Raw genomic sequence first — 24,075 nt, forward strand, 5'->3', positions numbered from 1 at the left:
GATTAACAGTATTTCGTAAGTCGACAAAAGCCTGAAAAAGGGTGGGATTGTTTACATGTCCTAACAAGGCCCTTTCGATTCGTTGTACTACACCTGCCACATATAAAGAATCAGTCACAATGTTTAAATCTTGAATGTTCCAGCGGTTAAGCACAGCAATCACCGCTTTAAGCTCCAAAATCTGTACAGATGTATCGCAAACAAAACGTTCTGATTGCCATATTCCATTCTCCTTCCAAACAAATCCTGCCATTTTGGTCTTGCTGCTGGCATCTGTAAATACTGTTAAAGCCTGTAAAGGTTGTCGACTAATGACAGGAACAGCAGTCATTGTTAAAGCAGTTTTAAATAGTGGATGCTTTGGATAATGGTTGTCAATTTGATAGGATTTGTTCATCACAGCCAGTGAGAAGGACATAGATGATTCACACATAGCCTGAATTAGGTCTAGTGCATACGGCACAACTACTCGATCCGGTTCCTTTCCAGCAATAGATACTGCTCTCTGAACACCTTTTCGGATAATACTTGCTATCGCATCCACACGTGATGTTATTGTTCTATGTCCTCTGGCTGATAAAAATAACCATTCAATAATTCTGAGGGGATTAGACTGTTGTTCACACCACTGTCCTAAAAAAGCTGATACTTCTGACTCTGTATTATATACAAACAATTGTAATGCTTGAACAGGGTCAATACGAGCTGCAGAATTAACACTCAATTTCAGGGAAATATTATCCAGGGCGTGTTTAGCTGACGCTGTTAGAGACCTAGGTTCTTGAGGATTACAATTTCCTTGCAACAACTTAAATAAAGGCTGTAAATCTGTGTTAGTAATGCCACAAATACTGCGGATCCACTGAATATCTCCCACCAATTTCTGTAGATCATTTAATGTTTCCACTTTCTGTGTTATTGATAGCTTCTGTGGCCTAACAGTAGATTCAGTTAAAGTCATCCCTAGGTATTTCCATGGCTCAGTCCGTTGTACCTTTTCAGGGGCCACAACAAGTCCCATTATATTTAGAGCTTCTATCAGTTCCTGAATCAGTTCTTCAGAAATGGGTGTTTTTTGGCAAAGCAACAAATCATCCATATAGTGATACAAAATACAGTTGATATGATGTTCTCGAAAGGGTCGTAGAGCTAAATCCACATACCATTGACATATTGTGGGAGAATTTTTCATGCCCTGTGGTAACACTACCCAATGATATCTCTCAGAAGGTTTTGCTCTATTTGTAGAAGGGACAGAGAAGGGAAATTTTTCATAATCCTCTGGATGCAAAGGTATTGTAAAGAAACAATCTTTCAAATCAATAACTACAATGTCCCAGCCCTGAGGGAGCATGGATGGATTGGGTAATCCTGGCTGAAGTGCCCCCATGTCCTGCAGAACTGCATTAACTGCTCGCAGATCTTGTAACAGTCTCCATTTTCCAGACTTTTTTTTGATGGTAAACACAGGTGTATTCCACGGACTGGTAGAAGGGACAAGGTGTCCAGCATTCAATTGTTCTTGCATGAGATCCCTTAAATGAGGGAGCTTCTCAGTTGGTAGCGGCCATTGCTCCACCCATACAGGTGTATTAGTTAACCAGTTCAGTTTTAAAACAGGACGGGGGTCGCTCGCTACAATGGCCGCCTCTAAAAAGGTGTTTGTAACACACATCCCCACTGAGACAAGACATCTCGCCCTAATAACCAGAGTGTCGTATGCAGTACATATGGTTTCACTTGTGCTCTGAGACCTTCTTTGTCATCTATAATGGTAACAAAATGTGTACTTTGCTGTGTAGGGGATGCTTCTCCAATTCCTACAACCATGTTGGATGCCATAATCAAAGGCCAAGAAGGTGGCCATGCAGCATATGGTATAATGGTGACATCAGCTCCAGTGTCAAGCATGACCTGTTCAGAGCGGATCTTAACTCCATCATTCCCAAGTATTGTGACTGTTCTCATAGGCTTATTGTTGGTGATCAATTGTGAAAAGGCAACAGTCACTGGTCCAGTAGACCCAAATCCTTGATCGCCTCTTTCGCGATCTTGACTCTTAATAACATGTGCTTGAAACGGAATTAATTGAGCAATACGATCACCTTTATGCAATGTGGCTGGAGGGTTTAGAATTCTCACCATTATCCCAATTTGTCCAGTATAATCAGAATCAATTAATCCAGGAATAATCATAATTCCTTGCTTCGATGCTGAGGATCGTCCTATCAATAATGCACTAAGTCCATGTCCTAACGGTCCTGTAACTGCGGAAGGAACTACATGCACTGAATCATCTACTATTGTGATGTCGACTCCCACGGCCAGATCGAGGCCTGCACTTCCTCGGGTGGCTGCTGAAAGCTCGTCAAGGCAGCCGCCACTTGGGGGAATTTGAGTGTCTTGGCGCCCCCCGGAAAGGCGCTCTGCGAGGAGTTTCCCGGCAAGGGGCTCCCGTCTTTCTTGAATTTTGATCGACACTCGCTGGCCTTATGCCCAAATTTATCACATCGGTTACAGGTACTGGCAAATGGCTCTGTTATGGTAGCTTTCTTTGCCTGAGGACATTGTCGCTTAAAATGATCAGGTTTACCACACAAAAAACATCCTTCCTTTTTCCTAGCATTTTTAAGTCTAGGATCTCCTTTTCCCTGATTTGTAACAGGTCTTAAAGCTGCAGCAAGGGCTCTTGTGTGGATAGTAGCCTTTTCTTGCTCTTCCAATAATGATGGCAATCGTGAACATGCCTCAACCATCTGTGTCAGGGTAGCACCTCGTGGGAGACTGGCAATCACTTGTTGGCATCTTTGATTTGCATTTTGATATGCCAAATCTTTCCCCACTGCTGTTTTAGCATCAGGTGTAAGATTAGGTGCAGTATCCAGTGCCTCTTTCAATCGATCAATAAATTGCATATATGGCTCATCTGGCTTTTGCTTCACTTGATGATAAGGCAGTCTCGGTTTTCCAATTTGAGGCAGCTCTTGAAGTGCCTCTAAGGCCAGTGCCTGAGAGTGTTGTGTTATACGAGGGTGCAAGGCTGCCTGTGCTGCTCCATTACAATACTGTCCTGTCCCCATAAGTTGATCAAGTGTAACAAATCTTAAAGGATCATGTCCATCCAACTGATGGAGGTTGTTTACCATTGAAATCTCACATTTTTCATGCCATCTTTCTTTAAACAGCATAAAAGCAGTAGGGGGAAGAATAATCTCCAAAAGTGCTCTGATATCAGTTGGCACTAAATCTTGGTTGCGAAAGAAGGATTGTATCACGGTCATAACTTGTTTGTTATCATACCCAAAGTCCATGACTGTTCTTTGTAACTGAGTCACAGTTTTCCAGTCAAATGGATGCCACACCCGCTGGTTCCCTTGCACGACAACTGGCATTGCCATGACACTAGGTGGCAGCATCTGCCCTTCTATAACTGCATGTTCAATCACCCCCCTCCATCTCTGCCCGACAGTATAATTAGGGTCCTGGGGGGGGGGCGGATCAGGCGCGGAAGGACCGGATGCCGAAGAAGCGGCATTGTTTTCAGGTCCTTTTCTTTCGTCTTTGCACTGCAGCCAGCCAGCAACCTGTTTTAATGGAGTCGTTGAACTAACTTCCCCTTCTCCGTTCTCTACCTGTTTATATTTTGTGTATGCTTGCCGTTCCTTTGATGTAAGCCCATTTCCAAATTTACCTCTCAGATAACTATCCGCCTCTTCTGGAGTCATCTCTCCGTCCTCTAACAGCTGCATTACCCAAGCTCTGGCTCTTTTTTCCTTCTCTCTCAATTCCTCCTCAGTAATCTGAGTCTCTTGTGGGGGTCTCTCAGAATTATTTTGCCCACCGGGCACACCCCTAGCTTCTGGCGCACAGACGCTCTCTTCGACTGCTTTCAAACTATCCCTTATGGCTTGATGAGCCTTTCTATACGCCTCACGAATAGCCTGTTTGGCTGACCCACGATCTAGCCGTTGCATTTCATCCAAAAGGTCAGACATTGCTTTCTCTTGTTGTTTTAACAGACTAGCAAGGTGTTCAGAATGAGGTTTAGGATAGACTGCCCGAGACGACTCATCATCCACCTCCATAGGGAGCGGCACTTTAACTGGGTCTATGGAATTTGACAAAGTACCAGGAGGAGGTGAACCAGGCAAAGGTGGGGCAGAGGGCATTGTTGGCGGCACCCAGGGTTCAATCTCAATCCTAGGACCTGCCCAAAATTCCCTTTCTGACACGGGACACACAACTTTAGAGGACGCAGGCACACCATCAAATAACAAGTTCTTTTCCTCCTTCTCTTTCTCCTCCTTGTCACTCTCTTTCCACTCAGCGGCAGCAATCGCGCGAGCAGCGGCAGCAGCAACACAAGCCCGACCTTTCATTGCTTCCAATATCACTCGCACCTTTCGATAAGTAGGTGCTAATTTTCTCGCTTCCTTTTTCCCTGCTTGAATCGATTCCCACAAATCAGTCCCAATAGATTTCCAAACTTCTTCATCATACAACTGATCAGTATTAGTGATTAATGTCCTACGTCTACACCAGAGAAGCAGCGTGGCTAAATCCCCTTCCTTGAGATCCACCTCTGTCTCCTCTGCGAGCTGCATCAAAGTTCGAACTGCAGCCTTTTCTGTCGCTGATGCAGCGAGCCCCATGCTGTCGGTATCTAAGCCCCTACTTTCCCGGCTTAGCGCGGATCCGCTCCTGCCTCTCTTGGGCAGCCCGGCTTACCTCCGATAAGGCCGGCCGACAGCCCCCGCCTTCCTCCGGCTTCTGTTCAGGCGATTCTATCAGAATCAGCGACGATTCTATCACGTCGTAAATCACGTCGATAGTAAATCACTCACATTGATAGCAGGTCACATCGGCATGTCGGCACGTCAGCACTTTGGCACGTTGGCACGTCGGGGTCACCATTTGTCGGAGTCACCATTAGCCGGGGTCCTTATTTCTCCGTGCGGGAACAGAAACGATGCAACACCAATGTGATGATCAGGTCGTCCATCTTTTATTATAGTTATTGTTCTAGTTTTTTTCTATTCCTTTTCTGGTTACATTTATACTCTACTAAGTTCCGTACACGCACTCATCTATCTTCTAATAGGCTACAGGTCATCCACACGCGCTGTTCACGCGCCTCTACAAGCATTTGCATTGGTTAATTGCAATTAGCACGTAAAGCCCAAAACTTGCCAAAACTCCCTTATCTCATACCCTGTTTTGCTCAGGCTTGTGTGCTTTTGCTGACCACAGGTGTTTCTCATTTATCTGCTATCTTGTGTGTTTTTGCCAGCCTTATTTTGCTGGCCTTGTCTTCGTCCTTGCATTCTTCTGTCTGCACTAACTTTCTCCCAGTGCGGCCCAGACTCCTACAGGGAAGGTGCTTTGCTATGAAAGGAATAAAATTATTTTTTAAATCCTTGGGCTGGAGTAATTGGCACCTAAGAGTTCTAAAAGAGAAGAATAAAACCTCTAAAAAATGAGAATGATAACATCATGCTAGCTTAAAAGAAAAAAAACCAAACACATAACCCCCCAAAAACACCCAAAGACCATGATCTAAATAATGATGGGCTAGAGAGATCCACACCAATAAAGAAAAAGCTTTTGCAAGAATCATTTCATAAACAGTTTGAAGGATACAAATTTAATTCAGCTGATACTCTTATATGGAAAATAGATATTCTCAAACAAGTGTAATTTTATTCTTTGCTGAAATAACAAATTTAATTGAGAAAGGCAAATAGATATATTTGGATGTTGTAAGTTATTTGACCATGTAACACACTGACTAAAAGCTACAAACCCAATATAATAAAAACAATATAGCAAATGTTCAATAAAATCTACCTAATGGATTGGTTTTGAGTTGTACCTCAGTAGCTAGAGCACACCATAAATGATGAGAGTGCTCCTCTGTCAACATGGCATGGAAGTAAAAACAAGGAAGTAAATAATCCTGAGGATGAATTGACAACACTCACTCATTCTGATACACAACTTTTAAAAAAGGTAATAGAAAACTTGATACCGTATAGAAGAGAGATGCAAAAAAGGTTTGAGAACTAAGAAACACAAATGTGATAACTTCTCTCTCTTTTGCTGTTTTCTGATCTAAATGTGACATATTTTCTGGGAAATATGCTCCAAGTGAATGAAAGTTAGTGTTTTCTTTCTGTATAATTCAACTGGCTGCAATATCAAGAAGAGTGATGTTTGTCCTGGCTTTAAATGCCCTGATATTATGGCTACCATACCTCACACTCTGGTTATTCCAAAGTGTTTTTTAATCATGATTCCCAAATTTTGTTGGAGTTAGTCTTGCCAGACAACTTCTTTTTTCTCTACAACAAAGGTTTGATATGTATTACATGCCTTTGGCAAGCTGAAATTCCTCCTTAGACAAGCTTTTTTTCCAGCAGTTTTATATTGAAAATTTTTCAGCATCTATCTTGCTTTCTAAGGTGAAAATCTCTAAAATGATTAACAGATAACTCACTGTATGGCTAGCAACAATATATCTTTTTAAACCTGTCTGGAAAGCGCTTTTGCTTAGAAAGTACTTGTACTGGGTCTGGCTGAGCCGGAATTGGTTTTCCCCTGTAGTAGCCCTCATGGTGCTGTGTTTTATGTTGGGAGCTGGCAGGGTGTTGATAGCACACTGGTGTTGTGGCTACTGCTGAGTAGTGCTTACACAGCACCAAGGCTCTTTCTGACATTTCCCCCCCCCCCCCCCAGTGGGATGGGGTGGGCAAGATCTTGGGAGGGGACACAACCAGGACAGCTGACCCGAACTGACCAAAGGGATATTCCATACCATATGACGTCTGCTCAGTATAAAGCTGAGAGAAAGGAGGAAGGGGGTGGGGTCACCCTTGGTCCTCCGAGGCAACCACTACACGTATTGGAGCCCTGCTTCCTGAGAAGGCCCGACATCGCCTGTTAATGGGAAGTAGAGAATAAATCTGTTTTCTTTTTTTTTGCTTCCACGCGCGGACCTTTGCTTCGCTTTGCTTATATTAAAACTGCTTTTCTTTTACCCACAAGGGTTGGTTGTTTTTTTTCCTATGTTATTTTCTTTCCCCTCTTTGTCCTGTTGAGAAAAAGGGGAAGGGGGGGGAAGTGATAGAGCGACTTGGTGGGTACCTGGCATTTAACCAAGGTCAAACCACCACAGTACTGTGTACTCCCTTTCTGTAAGCCTGTGCTGTTTGAAAATGATGCCTCTACCTCTTACTGAGGATTGGCGCTAAAATGCAGGCTCAGCTTTTGTTGTTTAATATTTATACTGCTATAGAAGCCAGATGCTTTTATTAACTTGTCACATCAGGCTTATTAGGCTTTCACACACTTATGTGGACAGATAAGTTTGTTAACTTTCTGCACAGAAAGACACTATATAAAACTCTGAGGAAACATGAATAGAGGGCCTTATAGTGACATTTGTTTTAATACATGCCCTGCTACTATTGAAAACACTTTTGTAGAGGTCACTGCATTTTTAGGGAAGAGTCTGTAAGGGGATAATGTGGTCATCTAAAATTGTAGTATAGGTTACTCCCATTGATTTTTGTGACTGCTGTTATAAAAAAGAACTGTTTTCAAGGAGAAGAAAACAGTGTTTGAAATTAAGATAATGTTTAATATTCTGTCTGGAGAATTCTGTACTCAAAGAACTTATATTAGTCTTTCACAGTGTCAGTACTTTTAGCACTAAACACAGAATAATTCAAATGGAAGTATCTACCCTCCTTCTAAATCTAAACACAGTTAAAGGGCTTATAATGAATGCTTACCTGAAAACAAATGAAAACAAGATAGCAATTTATCAAATATATTTATGTAATATCTTCATATCTGTTATTACTTTAAGGTCCAGGAAGACTGATAAATAGGACTAATTCAGTTTAGAGGAACAGAAATCAAATATTTTTTACTATTCCGATAAAATGTATAAAATATAAAACATTGTAAGATGTTTTCTTACAATGTTTTCATAGCTCATTGGTTTCAAATCATACGAAATAAAGAAATAGACAGGTCAGTTTCTTCCCAGCTTGGATTTTTTTCAGAACCAGGACTAATACTTAGGATCTAACAAGCCAGAGCTCAGACACATAATTTCAGTTCAGATGGGTGAGCAGCTCTCCCAGTGTAATTCTGAATATGTGGTCTGCTTCTAATTTCTCATTAACACAATGCTCCATTTGCCCCTAAAGCCTTTCTCTGTATTTCTGCATTTAGATTCTTACATATGTCTGAAAATTACTACTGCAAGTAGAGGTTTATGTACCTAATCCTTTTGGAAGTAATGGGTTTTGAAACCTTTTTTAAAATTTGGATTGAGATGTTCCTGAAAATGTTGTTTGTCTATCTTACAGTCCAGTTTAACTTTTTTTTCATGAATATCAAACGATTTGATTAAATACACAAAGAAAATAGTTATAATATACAATGACATGTTGCTGAGGAAAAATATTGTAAATAATAAATCCTGCAAAAAATAGAAATAATACTTATCAATAACAAAAGGAAGTCAGTTTCTGCACAAGGCTTACATGAATCTGCTCTAAAATGTTCTCAGTTAAAACAATGCTAGATACAAGGGTGTTTGTTGTGCATTCTGTATTTTTAACTTTGCAAAAATAAAACAACAGTTATATGCTAAAAAAGTGCCCTTATTTAGATTCATGGGTCAGATTCACAGTGTTTGCTGCATCCTGGTTTATATCATCTGAGAAAACAATCCAGAATTTCCTCATTTGTCAGTGATTTCCTTACACATTCAGGCATGTCCAAGCATTTCTACGTGTAGTCGCAGAGGCACGTTGTTACATGTAGCATTCCTGCTGTGTAGTACTACCAACCAGCAGACTTGTCTTGAATGTATTAAATTGCATCTGACATCTGTGTGCTATTTGCCTTTTCTATTAAGGTCTGTAGCCTGCTTCTATATTAGTTACTTGATGATATGTATGAAGTCTGCTGAATTACGAATGTTAAAATCAATGCAGATTCTTGTTTTACCAGTCTTAAATACTGATGTATTTTATTAAAAAGCAAAAGACTATGTTCTTTATGACTTGCAGGGATAATATGTTGAAAGTTTTGCACACTTCTACTTCCTCATATCAGAAAGAGTTTGGCATAAAGAGTAAATAAGAGTGAAAAAGGCAACTGAAATCAACAGCTAGGAGATATGCATTGGATCTGAGAAGATGCTTTCTTTAAGATGCTGTATTTTTCTCTGTACACAGTTTTCTTTCTCTTCAAATTTCCCCTGGTGCTTCAGTAATCTGTACCCTGACACTGCCAATTTTACACATTTCATCTCATTTTGACATCAGCCAGTTGCACTTCCTAACTTTCTTTGCTTCTGTGTTGACACATATCATTCTACCACAATTAACTTACAAATGTCCTTTGTAGAAATAAGAAAGCATGATTACTTTACTTATTGAACTCAACTAAAGAAAAAGGATGATTGCTTTTTCCTGACAGCATCAGGACACACTGTGTCAGTGAAAGCTGCATTTCCATTAAGGGAAATTAAATACCATTAGCTTTGACTTGTCCTGATTTTCCCTGTTGCCTTGCTCTCTCCCTAAGTGTCTGTCTGAGACATTTTAGTAATATTCTCATGCTTCAAAAATATAGTCATGTTCCCATGGGTCTGCCTATCTTATGTCAGGGCAAGAGACAGTCACAAGCTGTAGTGTCCATAAAAGAACTTGGTTGCTGCCCCAATATTGCAGTCCATGATCTGCCTCCAAATGAGACAAATGTATTTCTAAGTTCATTTCCTGCAGTTTTATTGAAACTCATGATACTAGTATAAAACAAGCTATTCCAGTCTTAACCGCATCACAGGGATGCCTTGTCTCACTCTCCCCATGGGGCAATAAGGACTGAAGGTACTGACAAGCACACTGGTGGTCTTTACCTGTTTCTTTTCTTTCTGTTCAGGATTTTGGTGGTAACTTACTCATGGTTACTGAGGAAGGGCAGAACCTGCCCATGAGCCTGGAAACTTGCCAGATTTTAAAAGCTCTAGTATCAGGAGTCACAAGCATCTTACTCCAACAAGTCAGGCAGGGCAGGCTGGTAATATGACATTATACTCACAGCTGGATGAGGCTCTCCTCTCTTTTACTCTCTGTGCCTAAATCTTATTTACATAAATGCAGAGCATGAGTTTAGAGCTAGATTTTGTATTTAGTCTTTTTTCCCTCTCCCATTATGCTGTTAAGTTTTAACAGTTTATTTATCTCTATTTCCCTCCCCTTTTTTCCAAATTACAACATATTTGATAGATGGCCAATAGGAGTTTCAAGTACCCTACCAGCCTTTTACAATGTAATTCCCAACCACGTCACTTATCCATCTCCTGCAGATCTTCTAAGCCCTTGTTTATGGCCAAATTCCCAAAGGAGGAGCGGTCTCAGGTACATTGCTGCCTCTCTAGGGTCAAGGCCAAAAAAAAAATAAATTATAGAATCATGGAATCATCAGATGGTTTGGGTTGAAAGAGACCTTAAACACCATCTAGTTCCATTCCCGCTGCCATGGGCAAGGACACCTTCCACTAGACCAGATTGCTCAGATTCCCATCCAACATGTCCTTGAACACTTCAAGGGATGGGGCATCCACAGCTTCTCTGGGCAACCTGTTCCAGTGCCTCACCACCCTCACAGTAAAGAATTTATTCCTTATATCTAATCTAAATCTAAACCTATTCAGTTTAAAGCCATTACTGCTGTCACTACTTGCCCATGTAAAAAGTGCCTCTCTCTAATGCTGTAAAGAACCTGCCCAGTGCTTTGGCATCCTCAAGCATACCCTTAAAAGGTGTTGGCATGTAAATGGTTATTGGGAAGACTGATCTGGGCAACAGTGCCTAATATTGTGAGTCTCTAGGCACTAGTAAAGACACGCTTGCCCTCTTCGTCCCAGATTCTTCAAATCACAAGGCATCAGCCCTGGTGCCAATGAGACAGTGGTAAAACATAACTAAGAAATATTTGCTAACAGGTGCTGTAGAGCAGACTGACCACTAGGTCCTGCCAGTATCTGTGGTGAAGGCCACTATGGAGATTCCCAGCAGAGGAGGCTCAGGAATAGGCAGAAACCTCAACACTGCATTGCCATTGTCATTTCCACATTGCCAAACCTCCTGATAATGCTCCTGATCCCTCTGCTTAATCAAGAGCTACCCTGGTAAACTTTGGGCAGAGGCCTGCTGTCTGATGGGAATGTATCTGCTCTGGATACAGTAGATCAATTTCCTGGGCTATGTTGTAAAACGTCCTGTTGTGGTTTAACCCCAACGGGCAACTAGGCACTGTGCAGCTTCTCACTCACTCCCTTCACCCAGTGGGATGGGGGAGAAATTGGGAAAAAAAAAGTAAAACTTGTGGGTTGAGATAAAGACAGTTTAACACGACAGAAAAGGAAGAAAAGAGTAATAATGACAATATGATGAAAAAATAATAATAAAAGAGTTAGAATATACAAAACAAGTGATGCACAATGCAGTTGCTCACCACTTGCCTACAGATGTCCAGTCAGTTCCCAAGCAGCAATCTGCCCTTCCTGGCCAAGTCCCCCCAGTTTATATACTGGGCATGATGCCATATGGTATGGAATATTTCTTTGGCCAGTTTGCATCAGCTGTCTTGGCTGTGTCCCCTCCCAACATCTTGTGTCATTCCAGCCTTCTCACTGGTAGGGCACAAGAAGCTGAAAAATCCTTGGTTTAGTATAAACATGACTTAGCAACAACTAAAACCTTCAATGTGTTACCAACATTATTCTCATATTAAATCCAAAACACACCATGTCAGTTACTAGGAAGGAAATTAACTCTATCCCAGCCAAAACCAGGACACATCCTCATTTTCATTATATTTTACAGAATGCCACAGAGGTGTGTATTTCCTGTTCCACAGGTTTTTTGATACCAGTCATTTCTCTGTTGGTTATATTTCTATTAATAGTTTCTTTTTCATGTTCATTTATCCAGGATTTTCACTGCTACGATTGTTATTTTCCTCCCTGACCATTCTTTTTAGCTGTTGGGCAGAACTATTTTTTCCTTCAGTACTACAATTTTCTAGTTTAGCACTCTTTATCCAATAAAGTTTTGACTTTAGCTATGCTCTGCTCTTTCATCTTTGTAACTTTATTTATTAACCTGCCCTTGGACATAACAATGTGACTAAGCAAGGAAAGAATGACTTGGGACCATTCAGGTCCCAAGGTGAGGGTTAGTGTGAGTGGCCTTCACAATTTATTATATGTTGGACCCATAAATACATGGCTATTTTGGGAAAAAAGGATAGTAAGTAGATAAAAGAACATGAACTAAAAGAGCATGAACATAACTAGCATGATATCAGGTCATGATTCATAGAACAATAAGAATCCATGTAGGATAGCTGGGAAAGGAGGCCGTTGTGTGAAGTAAATCTTACTGTCTTTTGGATTGGAAGGCAGGAAAAAGTCCCACCTTTCTTCCCTTGTTTTGGATAGAGGAAAGAAAAGTTAACCTTTTCAGTAACAAAATCCACCTTTTTTTCCACACTGGGTATGGAAAATATAACTCTAGATGTGTCATCCCCGGAGCATTGTCCAGTGCAGTACTATGCCATTGCCAAAGCTAGCTCTGGTCTATTCAGTTCCAGTACCATAATCAAAGCAGCCCCTTCAACTACAGGCACAGTAATCTCCTGTATTGTTATCAGGTTCTGATCAGTATCTATGAATGATGCTGCACAGTGCCTTCTAGGCGTATTTGGCTATATTCAATTACCTAAACATGTACCCATTGTCATTACAGGCAATATAAGATATTTTGCCTGGTCTTCAGTTGTCACTGCAGATATGACCTGTCATTAAAGACCTGTGAGGCCTGTGATATATCTGCCAAGCCATGCAGATGTCTTTCATTCCTCATGGACTCTCCAATGGCACAAGAAACCTGTCTTTAGGCAGCTGAATACTGCCCTTCTGCTTGGAAGACAGTTCAGGAATCTTGTGCAACTATGTCCTGCTCTTCACTTGTGACCAGGCTGGGAATATTGCTGAGACAAAACCAGTCCTCATCCACGCTGACAATAAAGCAACATTTTTATTGGTAATGTTCTTTGACAGAGGTGAAAATAAAACAGCAGACAGGGCCTGGGGTTTTCTGCTAAGGTGTCAAGTAATCCTGCCTGGACATTGCTAATAGTAGCTGGGTTCCAGCAGTGAGTGCAAAAAAAGGGCCTCATTTTTGTGTAGAAGTGGCCAAGAAAGGAAAAAGGCTTGCAGAATCCATTTTTCTTTAGCATGGTGTGATATATGGTTAGATGTGGCAATACAGTCTTGGAGGGTGTTTTAGTCTCTCTGTGCTCCTGAATTATTGTTCTCATGATACTGCTGCAGCTAAAGAAAAAAAAATGTACAATTTTTTCATATAAATAGGTATGAAATTTTCTTTAACTTGCAGAAAAACAACAGAAATAGATGTCTTCTCAGAAAGAATAATTTCTCAAAAAGAATGTGGGTCAGTGAAAGGCGCATATAGAAAGAGCAGTTGCTTAACATATTTTAAGGAACATTCGTTCAATCTAATTGTGGGTTACAAAATTACAGGGTGAGCCATCCTATATCTGTTTATCATATTTTCCACAACACTTAGACACTTCCATGAGATGTTCCCACTTCTCTCCTCCTGAATTAAAACACTGTGAGAGATGACTATTCAGTATGGGGATTCACAGTCAAAAGTTCCCTCCAGAGTTAAGCACTTAAGTTATGTCTTAAAATGCACACTGATGACTCAGTTCTCTTTTATGAAGCCAGGAAAGATGTAAGAGGAAAACCCCACTTTTTTGCATAGTAGCTCAGTGCTTGCTGGTGACTACATGATCAATATTAGTCATACTAGCTGGATACATTCTTCTAAAAAATTGCTGAACTGCTTCCACTGAAAATGGTGATTTTTTTTTTTCTTGTGGAATTTTTTTTTTTTATTCTGAGAATGCAACCATGTAGATAGTTGTCAGATTTTATATTTCTGATATTTATTAGACATAGCTGGCTTGCCATCTCCTTAATCTTTCAGACGGACGTGCACAGATGTGGTTTTCTCTTCCTGTGTCTCCAGAGCACCAACTATTGCTGGCAGCTGTGCCAAGTGCCTATGACAACTTCATTCACAGCACTTGAAAGAGAAAGCTAGCACATTCTTATTTTAAAAACATTTTATCCATTTAGCAGGAAAAAGTCAATCTGTATTTGATTCACTACTCACTTCTTAATCTCTGTACAAATAAATAAATGCTTGCCACTAAACCCAAGGTTTTAGAACTGCATTTGGTATTTTCCTCTACAGGGCCACTGGGAACTTGTCAGTACCCTGCAGTTTCCTCTTCTTTGCCTTCCATTAGCAAAGTAGGGGTAATGGAGGCTAACAGATTATTTCAAATCATTTGGTTCCATGGTCTAATGATCATTGTTCATCACAATCCCAAGCCCGTGTGGGATTTCTAACTGATTTCACGTTCAAAGGTTAATACGGCCAAAGATTACTTACTTTCCAAGATGAATTATGCATTAATTATGGTAGAATCAAGCTACTCAGAGCAAAAGAATTTATAAGGCCCAAGAACTCTTCCCTGATTAATATGGCACAAGAAGTGGTATCTCATGTATTAACAAGCAGGTGTAATGTGATTTAAATAACATGAACTCTGATGTAAAATGAATGCATTTACTGAGGTGGAATGGGCAAAAAAAATAACCTGCAGTTTTGATAATACATGGAAACATTTCACAGAAATTCTTTCAGGTAAATTCTATACTAAATGCTTCACAAAGTGCTTTTCTGTTTCAACTGATAAACAAAATTGGAGCTAAAGTATTAAAATCCTTTGAAGAGCAAAAAGGATTTGTTTTCATGTGAGATTTGAAAAGAATGAGAGAGAAAGAGAAATTCAAAAACTTATGCTAATAAATTGGTATGGATTAAATGGTTTTATATGACATCAGCTGATCATAAAGTTCTAGCAATTTCTGGCATTTTCCGTATTGCTGACAATTCTGTGAAAGTTGATGCACAAAAGGAAATATGGTGAGTTCCCTGAAATAAAAGTATTCATCATTGAACAGTGCTGGTTAAGAAGATAAGATAACTCAGGCCATTAACAGTAGTTGCACCAATGGACAAGTCTGGAGCTGCCAACAAAACTGCTTGTGTTATCAGCCAAGATGCCAGATGCTGCTGCTAAAAAAATAAATATGAAAAGTTCTTATCCAAAATTGGTGTCTGAGCTTCATGTCTGCGTTCCACAGAAAAGAAAAGAAAAATGACACAGTAAACAGTAAACAAAAAACTTACAGATCTATTTTTTATAACATTAACTGCTAGGGTATATGGGAAGAAACAGCTCATCCTATGCTATTCTGAGGCTTGTGAGTTTCAATAATGAAGAATTTTACTTGTTAATACAAATCCTTTCCTTCCCTGACTTATGTCTATTCCTTTATAGAAAAATTTAAAAATTTAAAAAGCCTTTTGTAACAGAAACAGAAAATGCTATTTCTATCTTTATGTCTAGTTAGCATGGAAATAGAGGTTGTCTTCGGAGTTTTGCAAGTGTGTGTACACATGACCCAGAATTTCTATAGCGTAAGTACTTGATTTTGTTTTTCCACATCTAAATGTTAAGGGAAAAAAGCTGAAATTTTTCTGGCAAAACCCACAAAAGGGTTTTTGTTAGCACAGTTCTTACAGCTTAGTTGTGGCAATTTGCCATGAAACAATGAGATTGCAAAACCTGATTACAGTGATGCCTGTTCAGGAAAGACATATGGGTGACCACAAACTTAAAAATGTTCAAGCATGTCTTTAAGTCCTGACCTAAAACTGCTGATTTCTGTGTGAATATTTATTCTGTGCTCTGCTCCATGTCAGCAGAGCAGGGCTTCTCAGCTCCTGTTCAGTCTTGAACATTTAGATGGAAAGAAATTAGGTGAACAAAGTACTTGCCATGCCTCAACTAGGGCTAAAAGCAGAGAATAAGAAGCAAGGTTTCACAGCTCCAAGCTAGAGGTCAGGGGTCCCTGAAACGAACACAGAAAAAGGGTACCTTTCAGACAGCATAAGCTATCACACTTAGCTCACCTTGAAGCTCAGGGAACTGCTTATTCCAGTCAACAAGGAGTAAAAAACAAGGTGAACACTAATGAACAGACCACAAATCAGCGTACAGGACCTGGAGAGGCATTTAGATACCCATGGTCTCTTTGTGACTGTGGCTCACTATTCTTTTGTTCTGGATCAGCTTTAAACCCAGCTAAGAAATCAGAAAAAACAAAAACAAACAAACAGAAAAACCCCCACAACTTAGAACTGGATGCCTTTGCCTTTGTGATTATTTCTTTTTTAACAGAACATATAACCACATATTCTCAATCTGCATCTCCATTGTTTGAAACATACATTAGTCCGTTTATCAACACTTGCAAACAAAAACCACATGTTTCTGTGCATCAGACAGAAAATGCACTTGGCTTCTGCATGTGTTTCAAGCTGTAGATTATGCAGTGGTTGACAGAAGAGTATTCCTATGAATATAATATAAATATTAATATAATTTTATGAATATAATTTTAAGTGAGGATAATTAATGTTATCACATATTTACAGTTTAAATTTCTACCCTAGATTCAATACCTTTAATGAAGGCATCTGCCCTTTTTCCTTTGATGCCCTTCTTGCCTCTGTTTTGTATCCCAGCTATCAGCCAGGGAATCATGAAGATATTATCAAAGTCAGTGTCTATTTCACAACACTTCAGCAATACACAATACAGCCAGGTGAAAAGAAAAAAGAAAACTAGTTAGGACCCTGTATAATGCACTGTAATCAAAATATCTATCCTCATTTAGTGTGCAAAAGAATTGGCGAAGCAAAATACTACCTGAATGTCTTAGTCTCTGTCTCTATAAAAACTGAAGCAAAACTATAGCACCCACTTCTACCATCCCAATTTCAAACTGGTACTGACTGCTTAGAATTCGTATTTCAGCTATTTCCGGGAAAGATGACCTTTTCAGAAAAAAGGGTCTTGTGTTTTGAAACAGAATGAACAATTTAAGACCTTGACTTTTTGAGTAAAATACTGGGTCTGTACCAATTTATACAAAGCTTTAAAGTGCAAACTGTAGTTGGACATGTTCTTTTGACTTTAGTTCACATGTAGACAAACAAGAAAGGTCTGTGTGGTTCAAAGATGACTGATTTTTAACTATATAGAAAGATTTTTAAATACTGAATTCATCCCTGTAATGCAGAGTAGTGGAAACATATTACTTGAATTGTTTCGTTCACAGTGATTGTTCGACCATTCAGCTTTAGGGAGCTTGGGAGAATTACAGAGAAATGTTTCAGTGAAAATATATGCAAAGCTTGTCTTCAAATCAACTGCAACTGTTTTGGCTGCTTTTAAACTCATAAGCAGTGCCATGGAACTTAAAACTAAATAAATTGTTTTGCCAGGTAATCACCTCAGTGTGATCACTTCCATGCTTACTAGCAAAGCCTTTGCAGGGATGTTTTCACTGAGAAACTGCTTTCAATCACTTTCTTGGCAAATCCCAGTATTATTGCTGTCTGCAAATGCTTATCAGACAAGCATGTCATGTAATAATTCATGGTGGCCTTCAAAACAGATTTAAGATCCAATTTTTCATTATTTAGACAGCACTGTTCTCCCACTGAGTCTGTTTCACCATTATGGTGAACTTCACAAAACGTCATACCATCACTGCATTACTAATCGGTCATAGATCATTGTGTATAGGGTGGGGTTTTTTTTTAATTTTGTAAACAAAGATATTTAAACACAATTAATTCAAATTTAATGAATGATTAGAAATTACTTTTCCTAGGTCTATTAGCCATTTCCCTAGTTAAATTATATATTTGGCAAAACCAAACTTAACCCTACCAAAAGTGATTCCTAAATTAAAAATGAAGTTAAAATGGCAGAATGCAGTACATGGATAGATTTTACAACCATGATGGACTGCAGTCCAAAATGTGTTGCAAGATTCAAAACAATAGCGTCTGTGGTAATTGTGGCCTTCGCAATTACACAAAATAACATGTATATCAAAACAAACACTGTATTAAAGCTTTTCATCAGCACAAATAAGAAGATATAAGGCAAATGGCAAAAGCATACAAAATTTCTCAGTGACAGTGGTAAATCTGTATTAATCCCATTGACATGAACTTAAGTGTTGCATAGGTCCTGTGCTGGTCCTCTGCAAACAGGTGATCTTTTTATTCAGTCAGCTTATCACCCACTGAAACCTTATTAAACAAATAAGTGAACAGACTATTTTTTTCCCTCTATGATAAGAATGAACTGTAGTATAATCCTAGTTCTCTCTATAGGTACACACATTTCTGCTTACTATTCCTGACAATGAGTATTAAAACTGCAGAACAAAACAACCCAGAAATATGCTGTTAACCAATGGTCCAGTCTCTCAATCTTTCCAGAGGTCTGGGTGTTACATACATCTTTGCAGGGTTGATTTGCACAGTATGGTGGGAGTGGTTTCAATTCTTTCCAATATCCATGAGTAATATACAATATTGGCAATAATATTTCTAGCCCTTGAAACTAACCAAGACATTTATAGTTTAAGCTCTTTTATTTTTTCTCTGACTGTTTTAACATCTCTATCTAAATCAGGTCTTACAGTTGTATTTTGGATAGCTGTAATTTCAACACAATTTGTGATGCTTTTACAATACAAAAGCATCAGATAGTGTACATATGATGGTTATCTTAACACTCTGAATATACGATTTCACAAATTACAGGGAAAACATTTTGAAACCCTGATTTGAAAAAAAAAAATCAGTCATAAGATTTATTTAAAGATATTATTTGTCTTGATATTGATAACCACAGTAAGACACAGACAGATGAAAGATTTCTCTTAGCAATTGAAAGAGCTAGTCCAGGATTCACACTGTTGGGGAATGAAGCTTTAGAGAAAGACACATGATGAAATCTGACAGATATTTTCATTTACATTTCACATTTCTCCTCAGTTCTCTCAGAAAAGCTGTTGTACATCTTTTTAACAGACAGTTAACTCAGATGAAAACTGAAATAGGAAAAAAAATTTTGTTGCGTATATTTTTTCTGTATTTAGTTAGTAGACCAATCTCTTATGTGGTCCATTTCAGATACCTTTCCTTAACCATTTAACAGTCCATCCATCAACCACATCTTTCCAATTTAGAGGTAGGAATATTGTGGGGGAGCATATCAAAGGCCTTGCAGAAGTTTAGGTAGATGACAACATAAGTCTTCCCTTGTCCACTGATACAATCCCTTAATTGTAGAAGGCCACTAGATTACTCAGGCAACATAAATATCTCAGAAGGTGGTCCACAACAGCCAGCAACAGGAAATGAGGAGTTAATCTGACCAAAAAAACCCTTTGGGAGAAAGATCTGACTGCAGTCCTGTCTCCAGATAACACCACTTTTACCTCAGAGGGCGTTTAACATGTAAAGTTCTGAACTCTCTTCTGAAGGCAGATGATTATGACTGGCCTTTCTCCAAAAACACTTCTGGCAGCAACAGGCAGAATTTTTTAACCAATATTTAACAACTGTACCACTTCACCTTTGCCATTTCTTCTTCTGCATAGCAAAATTTGAACCCACAGCTCTGTCCCCCACTCCCACTCTCCCTTTGCACCTGAATAAGACAGAGGCTCTTACTGTGTGTTGGGTATGAAAACCACACTGGTGACATGAACTAAAGTCTGGAGTCTAAGTTCCCATTCTGCATGGGGCATTGAGCAGGCCAGGGAGGAGGACACCTCCTGAATCTATACAAATTTTGGTTTCCAACTCATAAGGCAGGAAGACCCCTCCTGGATACTGTCTTCTGCTTCAGAAAGGCGTAACAATTCAGCATCTAATTGGGACAGTATAGCTATTCTATTAGTGTTGTAATACTTTTCCCTCAAGGAGATGACCTGCTTAATCCATGAGGTTAGGCTGATGATATTTTTCTATACATCAGGAAAGCCTAATACATAGAACATTTTGAAAATTTCTCTAAGACTATGTCATATATATTCACAGTTTGCAATGCAAGATTTTAAATTTAATTATCTAAGGTTATGCTCACCTTAGCAAATAGGAATGCGTCTGTGGAGAAAAAAAAATTACATTGAGACCCCACTATCCACACTACATGCATTTCAGGGGTTTACCTCAGACTAGCTCCCCTGTGGTTCCAGGGACTGAATGACCATCAGTGGTTGGAGTCTGGTAGATGCATTCCCAGAATGTGTCTTCTGTCTTTTCATCTTGCCATTCAGTGTTGTGAACTAAAACATGCTAGAAGGGAACAGCTGGGAGTTTTGTTTCAAAAGTGCACTCCTGCTAAGAGCAAGATGACACAGAGAAATGGAAGTTTCTGAAACAAACCATTAAGAGCTTGTTATTGTCCTCTCCTAATTATTTAATTTGCATAAAGGCAGCTCCAAAAACTTGTCTAAACCCTCTGTTATTCCTTATTTACATGACATGACTGGGACATGTCGTATATATATACTCTCTTGCCTAGTCCAAGTTAAAAGACAATGAAATTAAAATAAACAAGTCTTTGAACCTTAAAGGAAAATAATTTTGGTCCTGTCATAAAAGCATCAAAGAAATACTACTGGGCTTTTAAGTTTTAATTTTAAAATATTTAAAATTTGTATATATGTAACATAATTCTGATAGGTGTGATAGACAGTAAACTGTTTGTTCATCAAATTCCATTAAAGATACTGGGAGCTCGTGACATGTTATTCCATAAACTATGTTGGCCTAAGCTTAATCTTAACTATTACACTGTGTAACGACTAACTGACTGCAAGTGCTTATCTAAGTTGAAATGCTGAAGCAAGGACTCCTACTATGCAAAAGACTGAAAAGAGGGAGAAAGGGAAGAAGGACAAAGAGGAGAAAGACAAAGGGGAGAAGAAGAAGAAAAAAGGGGGTAGTGTCTATATTCTGTAAGATATAAACAAAAGCTTTGTGAGCCACTCTCAGGAAAGCAGGAAATACAAGGAGTTGGTGACGCGAGGAAGACCCGGATGGAGCGACCCCCTAGCTGCAAAGTGCGCAGACGCAGAGTACGCCCCTAGAGAGACCCGATACCGGAAGGCGGAGGATATAAAAAAGACGGACCCTCGGGAAGTGAGTGCGCGCCGTTGGTGGAGCAAGGACTCCCCGGCCGCCCAGCGCTGTTTTGCTTGTTGCCGCTTGCTAAATAAACAATTGAAATTTTGATTGGCTCTGACTCACATCAATTTGAGAAATCTACTTATAACAAATCATGCCCGAGAAATAGGATGGGATGAAATTCCCAATGAAACAAAAAATATAGGTCGCACTGTTAGGCAAATTAAACAATTGCATCAAAATAATTCTCAGGAACAAAAACCCTCTGACCGACCATCTAGGGGTCAGGAGTGGAGAAATGAACTGTGGAAGCAAGCATTGTCACTAGGAATTCCTAGAGCCGCGATTCAGAGACAGCCTACCGGCGTCATTCTGAGTCTGATTCAGGCATTTCAAAAAGGTATCGCTTCAAATGCTCCAACCTCCTCCCTCCCCCCTTCGCCAGCTCCCAGCGAAAAAAAAGATAACCCTTTCCTCCCTCAAGAGGATCAGTTGCAAAGCACAGGATCAAAAAACTGATAAGGTCCGGACAGCAACTGGGCCTGCCAGTCCGGCAAGTAGAAGCTTATCAGTGGATAAATGAGAACGGCCCTTACATTTTAATTCCAGTTGGTCCTCAAAATCAATTAATAAAATTTTTGATTGATACTGGTGCACAAATTTCAATAATTACACAGCAAGATGCCAATAAGCTAGGCATACGACCTGGCCGGCAAAAGGTTAAAATTACCGGAGTTACAGGAATTAGCACTGTGTGCCAGACAGCAAAAGTTAATTTACTGCTCCCTGGCGAAAAACGTGTAACATCTCTTCGCTTTGCGATCAAGGAGCATTATGAAAATATCCTGGGTTTTGATGCACTGAACGGCCGGACCTGGCGTTTGCCAGACGGCAGTCTGTGGTCTTTTGGTTCAATTGCCAACCCCAGCCATAATAAAAATCAACAAACTGCCACAGTGCGTGTACTCCGTGCAGCTCCAGCACTTCCCGAATCAAAAATTACTAATGTCCCACAGTATCCAATTTCTGCTATAGCACGAACTGAAATTTCTGAAGTAATTGCGGACTTAGAAAAACGGCAGATTATTTCCCGAACTCACTCCCCATACAATTCTCCTGTCTGGCCAGTCCGCAAACCAGATGGAAGGTGGCATTTAACAGTCGATTATCGGCGTTTAAATGCCAGTACAGCCCCATTGACAGCGGCAGTTCCCAACATTGCAGCTTTAACTGCTACACTGCAAGCCGCTGCACATCCTTGGATGGCAGTGCTAGATGTAAAAGACATGTTTTTCATGGTCCCTTTAAGGGAAAAAGATAAAGAAAAATTCGCATTTACATGGGAAGGTATCCAATATACCTTTAACAGACTCCCACAGGGATATAAACACTCACCCACAATTGCCCATGCTGCACTTGCTGAACTTTTACAGACAGTTTCACTCCCTGCAGATGTAAAACTGTATCAGTATATAGATGATATTCTGATTGGAGGACCCTCTCCTGACAAGGTGGGAGAAGTGGCAGCAACAGTTTGGCAAACATTGCATGAAGCAAAAATTGAAATTCCACCTGAAAAATGTCAGGGACCAAGTAAAGAAGTGAAATTCCTGGGCACTTGGTGGATTGCTGGAAGTGTAGCAATCCCACCAGATACTCTAAATAAAATAGAACAATCAGAAATGCCCCAATCTAGAAAAGAATTACAACAGCTAATGGGCACTTTAGGATATTGGAGAAAACATGTACCTGGATTCTCCATCATTGCCCGCCCACTTTATTCACTTTTACGAAAAGGAAAATCGTGGAGATGGGATTCAGAACATGAAGAAGCAATTAAAACTCTAATACTGGAATTAAAAACATATCAATCCCTAGGACCTGTTCATCCTCGTGACCCTATTATAGCAGAATGGGGTTTTGCAGAACATGGTACTTATTGTAACTTATTTCAAATCGGCCCTGATGGGCCAAAGAGACCTTTACTGTTTAGCTCAACTGCATTTAAAGAGACTGAACAAAGGTACTCAGAGTGGGAAAAGGGTCTTTTGTCTCTAGTCCGTGCAGTTAAACAAGTTGAGAAAATACGTCAAGAACAAGCTGTTCAGACCAGAGGTCCCTTTAATTTATTAGACACAATCCTAAAAGGGACTGCTCCCCCAGAGGGAATTGCACAAAAACCTACAATTAGGAAATGGTATGCCTATCTAGTGGGTGTGGCAGATGAAATGCAATTAAGTGAAGGACATACAAAAGTTTCTAAATTGCAAATGCCTATTAATACTGACCCCCTAGCATTACAACAACCATTCAAACCTTCACCAATTTTAGATGCACCTCCCTTCACTGAAGATTCACCAACCGAGGGTGTCTGGTTTTCTGATGCCTCGGCAAAAAGAGTGGATGGTAAATGGCAATATAAAGCTGTTGCATTAGAAATCAAAACAGGCAAACAAGTTATTGAAGAGGGTGAAGGCAGTGCTCAAGTAGGAGAGTTAAGAGCAGTTGTTTTGGCAGCACAAAATGAAGCAAAAGCCATTTATGTAGACTCTTACGCTGTCTGGGCAGGTGCCACACAGTGGCTTTGTCAATGGGAAGCCCTAAACTGGGAGATAAATAAATCACCAATCTGGAGAACTGAAGACTGGCAATTACTATTAACCATAGCCAGAAAAACACCATTCCAAATAGGATGGGTAAAAGCTCATGCTAATGACAATAAACCAGCTACAAATTGGAACCAAAGGGTGGATGAATTGACAAAAATTAGGAAAATAGACATTGAAGATTCCTCAGACCCCACATGGTATCGACTAGG

The sequence above is a fragment of the Strix uralensis genome, chromosome Z (assembly GCF_047716275.1).
Source record: "Strix uralensis isolate ZFMK-TIS-50842 chromosome Z, bStrUra1, whole genome shotgun sequence".
Taxonomy (NCBI): Eukaryota; Metazoa; Chordata; class Aves; order Strigiformes; family Strigidae; genus Strix; species Strix uralensis.